This window comes from Halyomorpha halys, unplaced genomic scaffold (genome assembly GCF_000696795.3).
Source record: "Halyomorpha halys isolate HHAL.00 unplaced genomic scaffold, Hhal_1.1 Scaffold679.1, whole genome shotgun sequence".
NCBI lineage: Eukaryota > Metazoa > Arthropoda > Insecta > Hemiptera > Pentatomidae > Halyomorpha > Halyomorpha halys.
The window spans coordinates 164,615-175,028 of record NW_027110356.1 but is presented as its reverse complement, the minus strand read 5'-3'; the positions used below and the strand labels follow the sequence as shown (position 1 = coordinate 175,028).

At 30.6% G+C, this 10,414-nt stretch overlaps 1 long non-coding RNA gene across 2 annotated transcripts in view; it reads left to right on the top strand.

The window, feature by feature from the left end:
- The window catches only part of LOC136796036 (uncharacterized), a 146,781-nt gene that overhangs the window by 20,679 nt on the left and 115,688 nt on the right, over nt 1-10,414 (top strand). For both annotated transcript variants that reach the window (XR_010843732.1, XR_010843731.1), the window contains exon 2: nt 9,679-9,718. This is a non-coding gene — a long non-coding RNA (uncharacterized lncRNA). The remainder of the gene's footprint in view (nt 1-9,678; nt 9,719-10,414) is intronic.

The following is a 10,414-nucleotide window of genomic DNA, read 5'->3' as shown; positions in this document are numbered from 1 at the left end:
ATCAGCTATAATCACAATGAATTATTGTAAATCGAGTGTAAACTTAATTATTGTATATAAATACATACAATACATACAATGCATTCAATCATAAATATAAGAGGGTTGCTAAGAGAGCATCAGCCTTCTGGGATTTGTGGTAAAAATATTTACCATCTCTTCTAATATGATTGCCTTCTTTAATTTATTTTCATCAAGCATTCTGAGATCATTAAAATAGCAACATTACAGGTTGTAATGTTATGATACGAAGAATGGAATATAATAAAGGTTCTTTTTTATTCGATTCTCCTTTTTTTAGAGATATACGATTTTTAGAGTACATGACTTATCGTCGTATATTCATCCTGTCCCTTCAAAGGTTGTTGTAATCTTCGTGGAGATGTCAACTCAACAATATTACCTACCTAATAATAGCATGTTTCCAGAAATAAATCTATTAACTAAATTCACTTTTTTCTTTATTATTTTTTCGATGGACCCAAAAAATCTAGGGGAGAGCCCCCCCCCCCGCTCTCCTTCGCCTACCCCCATGACTGTTAACGGTCAGTAAATAAGTGCACTGTAAGTAAACATGTGCACTAAATTAATAATGATTTAGCGGAGCGAGAAGTCGAGATAGCAGGTATCTATATGTTGGTTATTAACATGGAAATATCTGAGATATGTCACGGCTCTAACATAAACTAAACATGCCTGCATCATATTCCAGGTAATATGGCTGATAAGGTTGTAAATTATTTTGATAAAAGGTTTTATGTAGGTTATTTTCCGTAATTTGCTGAACATCCTAGCATACAGTTATAAAATTCTTTGAATTATTATGTAAAATTCGTTTAATTTAATGGATGGCTATATCGCTTCTGAGATTCCTTCATAATTTTTTTTTTTTAAATATTTATTTATTGTAATTTACAACTGTACAAAATAATACAATAGGTAAATATGTAGTATGTCTTCATAAAATATAACGGTTAATTACTGAAAATTCTTGTATATTTATTTATATATTTTTTTCTGTTGAAACTAAAACATCATTACCTAACCTATATAACCGCCGATTTTGACTTATCCTTAGTTATATGTTTATAGTTTATAGTTCCCCACGTTTCAGCGGAGAAGGGGGTGAGATAAAGGAAAATAAATATAATCGCAAAAAAAAACAATAAATAATAAATTACTCCTTAGGCGCCACGTTATTTTTTCTAGGAAATAACGAAAACCCCGAAGCATTATGGGCACAATATAACTAAAATATACCCCTATATAAACAATTGTTGAATTATGACCACTGGCGAATACCTTTACATGTAGATAACAGAAAACCTAGGGGTGTTACCTACCCACCTGTTGAATTATCGTAATATTCAGTGAACATCAACAAAAAAACATAAGTAAATTAACAAGTTAAAAGCAGAGAAACAACAGCAGAACTATATGTACAAAAATTTAATAATAAGAAGAAATTATGTACACAGAATGAAAAAGGAAAAAAAAAGAATTCTTAACAATTAATAAAACAATTAAAACTTATAGGTTGACTTAACCTTAACTTATATGCTTAACCCTTAATAACTATATTTACATTATTATTCTCTTATCCAGGACATGCTGAAGAAACGTCACTGCACTGTATCCCCACTTCTAGTGTTTTTATTTTGGTTTTCTTTTTTTTTTCTTTTTTTTTTTTTTTCGGCCAAGACTCCCATTGGAGTCCTATACTGCCTAACCATGGTTGGGGGTCAAAGTTCTTCATTTTGTGGGACCGCCACTCAATGAAAAAAGTCGACGTCCCAGGCCGGATTCGAACCGGCACCCCCATAGACATCAAATTGGTAAGAATGTGTCTTAACCACTGAGTTATGGGCGGCCCCACTTCTAGTGTTAATGACCGTCCATTGAAGTAGAACACCATAATTTTGAAAAACAAAACATATAAGATGACATTTCTCATATGGTACTATTTCGGTTCAAACAGTAAAGCCTTTAAACTATTGAATTATTATGTAAAATTCGTTTTGTTTCAAACCCACACGTTTGAACTTACGTGTTCAAAATCAAACTGTCGCCTTCACCAAAAACAAAACCCACTCGTCTAAAACATATTGCTCGTGTTTTGTTTTCACCATGACAACCATCACACCTCTTGTTTACGCAGATCTAGCCAGTGTTTTTTTTTTCACCATGACAACCTAACACCCCTTGTCTACGCAGATATCGCCAGTGTTTTTATTTCACCATGGCAACCGTAACACCGTGCCGCAATCTTGGTACGATGATATTACAGATTATATATTTTTTTAAACCTCTAGACTTATATTTTAAGTTTGTAAACAGTAAGGTTGTGAGCCTGAAAAACTGTAAGAACCAGAATATTGTTTTTAAACTCTCTAATCAGTTTACTATAAATAATTTAACATCGATATAATTAGTTCCTCTTTTGTCCATGCTTTTACTTTCTCTTGAATCTCATTCCATTGAGATACTTTCTCTATGTTTACAAATGTAAAAGTCACTGTACATAATTGAAGTAATAGCATAAAAAAATCCAGAAAAAGCTGTAGCGATTTTGCATGGATTCTGTTTGTTCTCACCGCCTCATTGTTGAAACAGTATGCTCGATATATAAATAGAAGCGTTTAATTTTTTTTCATTTACATACATATTACTTTTTTTAATTATTGAACGTATTTTCAGCCTTGAACTTTATTCTGTCGGAGTGTACGTTTTAATATACAGTGTAATAGTAAACCTACTAACTTTTTTAATTAGCATTTCAAAATATAAAAAGTCATTTATGTAGTTAACACTTGTTTATAAATAATGATGTAAATTTGTATTAGTTGGTCCATTCAGAATTTTTGGTTTTCATGAAATTTAGTTGTATTCCAACAACTGACACATTCAAGTTCTTTCAATATTAGGGAAACTGCTTAAAAAAAATGGAACGTACCCTCCGGTACATTCTTGTTACATATGGACAAAGTTGGACAAAACTAGCTAATTTCAAAAGTGATATATGATCTGGGGGTCTTAGTGGGGTGGGTCCTGTCGTAAAGGATGTCTTTTTGTGTTATGAACTCCTCTTGTGAGATCGTGACATGTCATACATTGAACAGCTTACTTGCTATAATTGTCTGTTTGAAAAGTAAGATAAGTAAGGCTACCACGGAGGGCGGGAGAGGAATGTTTCACGCCGTTTTCTAATTTCTAGCGTTTTTTAAATATTGCTGGAATAAAATAGCATAAGTATCCTCTTACCGTTTTAAGCAAATATTTTAAAAGTGATATAGGACCGTCGCTCCCTGGGGATTTTAGTGGAGCGGGTCCGGCCTTTTTTTTTGTGTAATGATCTCTTGTGAGATTGTGACATTTCATACATCGACCAACCTACTTGCTATAATTCTCTGTTTGAAAAGTTAAACAAGACAGTCGAATAAGAAAATAAGTTGAGATTGTACTATTTATCCTGAAAATACTACTGTTGTAACTACAACAACTGTTGAAACTACAATTGTTGTAGTCTGATTTTGCAGCATATATTTTGTAGTGTTCTGCTGACCGTGCCCTCATAATTTATTCATTATATTATTATTATTTTCTCTTGATTAATTCTTTCCAGTAACAGTATGTACATATTTCTTTACTTTGTATTAAGCCCATGACCTTTTCGTATGGTGCCAAGAGAAACGGGCTTGCAGCTACCAAATAGAATTCCTAGGTAAAATATTTACCAAGAAAAATCTGACGGTTGAGCATGATCTTTGAAAAATCACCTCCTTCTACAACCGTTGTTGTAAAAACAATACTTCTTTACAAAATAATGAACCCCTGATCTGATGTGAGATATTGGTTCACATTATTATTATTGTATCCATTATATAGCATTTTTACATGTCGGTTATATTAATATATTCTTTTTCTTTAAGACAGTCACATTTTTCGTTTTTAATAAAAATTATTATTTAATTACATGCTTATTACTTTCATGATTTTGTTGAAATTAATTAAGTTTGAAATTTGAACTAGTATAGTTATTTAATACAACAGAGAATTTAACAGCTAGTCAACATAAAAAAAATTAATTGTTATTAATTAAATCATTGTTTTTTTTTACTAGTTAGTTTTTAAAACATAGTTTTTTTCTACCAAAAAAAATGAATTTTATTTATCTATAAAATAATAGTATCAACTAATTATTATTACATGAACGCAAATCCATCCTTTATACAATTAATTATTAACCTCAATTAAAGCCTTAACCTCAAATATGCAGACCTTGAAAACTAAATCTGTCTCAGGTTGTTCACATTTAGTTCATTCATAGTTTTACAACGTATAACAATTAGGAAATCCCATTTCGAGTTTTGAAGATAATTATCGATGTAATAATCGATATTCGAAATAATAATGGAAGATAATCTGTTCCGTAGAAAGTGATCTTATAGTGGCTATTTATAATAAATATTCAGACCATAAATTATTCTTCTCATGTATGTGTATACATATGATGCTTAGAATAATAAAATTTAGAAGAGTGAGAACAAAAAAAATCTTACATAATTTCGAAAAATATAGGAACGGTTAAAATTATGATTTCTTCATTTTTGTATCTATTTAAAGAACGTTAACATATTGCGCATTATTTGAATTGAGAACAATTTTGTTAAATTAGTATAAATCTATTTAGTAAAATTTAAAAAAATAATAAATACTCACTATTGTAATATTTTATAGTATCAATTTTATGAATAGTTGTTTTTATTCCATTATTTCAATGTTTTTTTTTTGTTTGTTTTTTATCACCTCCTAAAAAATAAGAATAAACAAATTATAATATATGCAAGTGAAAAGGTATGTACATATGTTGGCAAGTTATAACATCTTGTTTTGCCAGTAAGGCATTGTAAGATAGTTGCCTGGTCCGCTGAAGGCGGTGTCATCAATGATGGCATGTTTCGGGTTAGCAAGATTTCGGCCAGAAAAACCTGTTTTAACTAATTATTTCCTCAAGTAAGAGTATGCTAAATATAATTGTACAATATACAAAGTGGTGTTAAAGAGATTCTTTATTCAAGTCAGAAATTAGATTTGGGAATCATTTCAATAATTGGCATTAAAAAAAAAAATCAAATGTTTTAATGTATTCATTGATAATTATAAATGCTTTATTGATTCCCTTAAACCATTCTTTTAATTAACTTCTACGGTTGTATAAAATGAGATTTAAGAATAAATTAAATTATGATAAATCACTAAATAATAACTATTTTTTTGCGGTAAAAGAAAAAAGAAAACATAGTATTTAAAGTTTCTAAAGTTCTCATTAACAAAATAAATACATTAATAATAAGATAATCGTATGCAAATATTTAAAAAATTATTGGCAATACTCCACTTCCAGTTTTTTTTTTCTTTGCCGAAATCTTTTGCTTCGAACGTTATTTAAGAAAATTATTGAACTGAAATTTTTGAAAATTTATGGATTTCTAATTAAGAATTTATTCATACTAAATCATGAAAAGTTTGTGGAAATAAAGATAAGATTAATATATTAAGATTTGAAATGTTCAAATTATTATGACCCGTCTTAAAGTTTTTGCCTTCATACCGTGAACGTTTAGAAGTTTTAACTTATTTCGTTCCCGGACGCCATTTTGTCGTGGTTTTTAAGGTTTTATGAACCTCTACAGCCCCTCCAAATTGGGTTAAAAGGTTATGATTCCCGCATCTATCCAAATTTAGATGTGAGTTAAATTATTGAATGGCAGGTTCCTTAAGGTGTATAATTTTTTTCCTTCTTCCTAAAGAGAAATGAAAATGCGACTTTAAGTTGGGGTATGTCATTTTCTAAAGATAGGATTATCTAATTTATTTAATGTCATCTTAATATTTAATATGTTGTGTTTAAATTATTTTTTGTAAAAAAAAAAGGAATACTAATGAATAATTTTCATTCTCTGGCCCCTGTGCGTGAGTAATACTGGACCGTCCTTGAACTCTACAACTGCCAAATTGTGCATATCCGGATGCAATTTTCTTTCAGTCTTGGACTGGGAGGCTTCCTGACATTCTTACCAGATATCTGGATACAGAGTTATCAATTCAGTGTGGTATTTTGTAATTCAGATTAAAAATAATTAATGTTTTTTATTGTGTGAAACAATTTTTACATCGACTCCGTTTTATGTCCTAAGGAAGATAAAACATTCTAGCTTATGTATGTTTATTAAATTATTCAGCCATAAAAATATATGTGTACATAAGTAATCTTACATGTTAAGATCCGCGAACGTGGGAAACATTCTCTTTATTATTGTGCTATTGAGAGTGTGGGTACTAGTATGTTGTATTTTATTCATGACAGGTCAATAAAAAAATGATCAAAAATGATATGCCAGTTCATAAAGATATAAAGTATAATTATGCAGGTTGCATTAATATCGTTGTCTTATAATACATCTATGCTGGACTGAAAATTCCATTATAAACTCGATTGATTTTTATTTGCTCATGGGATCAACTTCTATTCAATGTCTTAAAACTACTAGCTGTGCAACAAATTAACATTTAAGACGTAGTTGCCTACGAGGTGTTTAGTGGGATACGATTAGTTATCTTTAATGTTTTGCGGAAGCTTTTCTATAAGTTTCACAGTATGATTGAGATAGATCGTTGTATCTGATTTTATTTTCGGATAGCTAGTTATAAGGAAACTTTGCTTATGTGGTTAACTTCGATATCTCAAAAGGCTTAGGATTGTTTCAAGTTTTATTCTATTTTGAACTTGGTTATAACGACCTTATCATTTAATGTTTTAGTCATATGCATGACCATATTTTGTAAGTCGAAATATTGTGGAAAAATATGGATATTCAAAATTTTGTAGACAGTTCAATAGTATTCTGAAATGTTTGAAAATATTTGTGGGTCTTTCAACATTTTGTAGAATAGATGGCAGTGTATGGGAGATGACAAAAAATTCTTCACTCTATTAAAAGCCTTCGTCAAGTGTAATAAGAGTTGTTAACGCCATAATATATAATTACCTTGTAAATAATATTTAGTTAGTCTTAATGTTTAATTTAATAATGTTTATTTTTATTTATATTAATTTTTATTGAATTTAGTTATTTGGAAAGAAAAAATGTAATTATATTTGTGTGTTATAATGAGTAATAGAGACAGTTTCTAGGGGCTGATAATTGTTGCTAAGGCGTCACCTAGCAACGGATCGACCATCTTACATTTTGTATACCAGTTCCGACTAATTAGAAGCCATGGTAGCGTCTCAGCAGCCCTGTCTGCGTTTATAGTTTAATAGTTTGGACATTTGTTGAGTGTTTTAGTCGTCATTACAGTTCGAAACCAGGCCTTTTCTGTGTTTCGACTTTAATATGAGTTCCGAATAATTAGTGACTATGAACGTGTGTAACCCTGTCTGCGTTCATTTTGTCAGCTCACCTATTAAATTAATACGACTTTTGTATGTTTGGACCATCGATGAGCCACTACACCGTTTGGACCATTGCACCGGTGTATTTAGCTACAAGAGTTGCGACCTAAACATCTCGGCAGCACTCTTCCTCGAACCTATCGAAGTGGAGCAGCTTGCGTTGACTAGTAGTCGTTTTATACGTATTGATTTGTAAATTAGTTTATTGTCATCTTCATAATTTATATAACTATTTTATTTTCATCTGATAGGCCTTTTTATTTTTACTTGTATTTATCATTAGTCATATTTTGTTTATTTTAGATTTAGTTTTTTAAATGTTTAAATTTACCAAATAAACGTTTTAATCCGAACCAGTTTGTAGTTTGTTCATTTTAAAGCTTTCCAACAAAAAGACAGTCGATTTGAGGTGGCTTTAACAATGAGTGAACCATAACACATCACGAGTCTCCATAAATATTTAACTAATAGTGGTCGAAACAATGTATGATGAAAGTGTCAGGTCCTTAAAGCTGTTCCCAAATGACCAGTGAGCATCGAATGAGACTGTCTTTTAGTTGGCGAAATTGTTGTCCTTGTATCAAGTTTTTCGATTAGAGTGGAACCATGTTCAACAGTTTCTATGACACCTCTTTATTCATCCTCAGGAAATTTGTCGTATGCCTAGGCTCTGATCACGAAGTTGCTTATGATGTCCAAGGGTCGGTCGAATCTTCAACCAATTGCTTTTTTTTTTTTTTAAGTTTCCATTAATAGAGTACTTGATGCAACTATGATACTTGGAACCTTCGGGTTAGCCCTGGGTAAAGCGATGTAGGCAGCAGCTATGCCTAAAAACCACGCGATACCTTCTTTCAGGAAAACATTAATAGACGCTGGAAATTTGTGATATATTTTTGTGTTGTGTGAAGAGTTCATGACTATTCAATATTTTGCACAAAAATTTAGCTCAATATTTTTTTTATAAACTTTTAAGCGACCTTTTGCCAGTATATGAGCCCCTTTGGGCCTGGATTATAATGTACAGTTAGATGAAGATGCATAGAATATTAAATTCAACAATGATTAAATAAACCACAGTAAACAATTACAGAGATGTTATTGCAAATACTACGTATAAATGTGTGTTACTCGTAGTGTGTATCGTGTGTTTGAACGCGTCTTTGTATATATTGGGTCATTTTATATGAAATGTTTGTTTGTTTTATTCTAGAAATTGAAAGTGGGATTAGTGGAATTTTGTTGTTTACTTCGTTTATGTTTAGACACTATAATGAGCCGTTATTAATCCTCTCTTATTTATAATATTTACTACAATTCCAATTGATTGCACGTTGTTTAGTATACCACTAAATCTGACCCTAAAACCACGCGTTTTCCCGGTTTTTTTTTTTAATAGATTTAAACTTGGACACTCGGCAAAAAAAATTATGAAAGGGCATTGCAGCGAACTAACCATTCGCCAGTGGTTTAAAAAGTTTTGGTTGTTGACACATATTTGGATAACCAACCATAGGAATACCTCTAACTTAGGCTTAGTGTGAAAGGAAACCCTTACCAACAGTTTAAGGAGTTGCAGCACTATTGAACACTAGTGTGTCGACAATTAAAGGTCATTAGTAAAGTAAAAAAAAAAAATCTATGGGTACCTCATGAAATTTATGAGTGGAAGACATAATGCATCAAAAGGATGTCAAACAATATTCATCGGCTAATCGAAAGGGAGATATACTCTTACACGACTACGCCAGAACTCATGTTTCACTACATACAGTGCAGGTACTAAACTTGTGTTAAGAAGTTCTTCTACACCCACTTTATGCATCAAACTTATCTCCAACAGATTTCCTTCTATTCGAAAATTAGAAAAATTTTCATATTATTAATTTTCATGTACATTTTTTTTAAATGATTATTAGGCAAAAAACGAATTTTCCCACTTCATTTCTTCACATAAACCTGAATTTTTCAGTTCTTATATTAAAAAGTTGATAAAAAGTATGAAAAAATGTATTAAAACTGAGAACACATATTTTGAATAAAAATGTTTTGACTTCATAATTCATATAATCCTGTAAAAATATACTTTTCATATTTATATAGAAACATTAGACATTCTCTCTCTCTCTCTCTCTCTCTTATTATATTGAATGTCATTTTTTTAAAATTATATTTCTAATAAGGTTTATATATGATAATAATTTTTATTTCCTATTTTCCAGGTTCCTAGTTCCTATTTAAGGGAGCAGTTGTAATGTCAAGGTAAGTTTTTTCCTTAAATTATCAGAAATCTGTTACAATCATTCCGCACTAATATCGCAAAAATTATAATGATTGGACGAGTATCATTTAGAAGAGCACCCAGCTTTTAATTTCAAACCAAACCCCTACACTCTATAGAACCAACTGTGGGAGCTTGGCTATATGCAGAAAATTGCCTTTCTCTAATTTTGAGTTGTACCTCAGTTCATTCTGGTTTTGCATTGTATGGATTGTATACAATAATACGTTTACAAATATAGATAAACGTTGATGTGTTCTAATCCTAAGTCCTCTAAAATAATTATCATTTAGTATATGCTTCATATGATTTTTGATGTGTATTTTTTGTGTTGTCAGAATAAGTGGGAAAAAATATCAGTTTCGGTTTCAGATATTCAGTCCAGCGATAAACTATCGCAAATAATTAAAAAATAATATTATACTAATTAAATTCTTTAAAAAAAAGAAAAGGAAAATCACACTTTCTGTTTTGAAAGGTGGTTGGATTGGAAGAATGTATCATTCTAGCTTATGTATGTTTATTAAATTATTCAGCCATAAAAATATATGTGTACATAAGTAATCTTACATGTTAAGATCCTCCTCTTGATTAATTCTTTCCAGTAACAGTATGTACATATTTCTTTACTTTGTATTAAGCCCATGACCTTTTCGTATGGTGCCAAGAGAAACGGG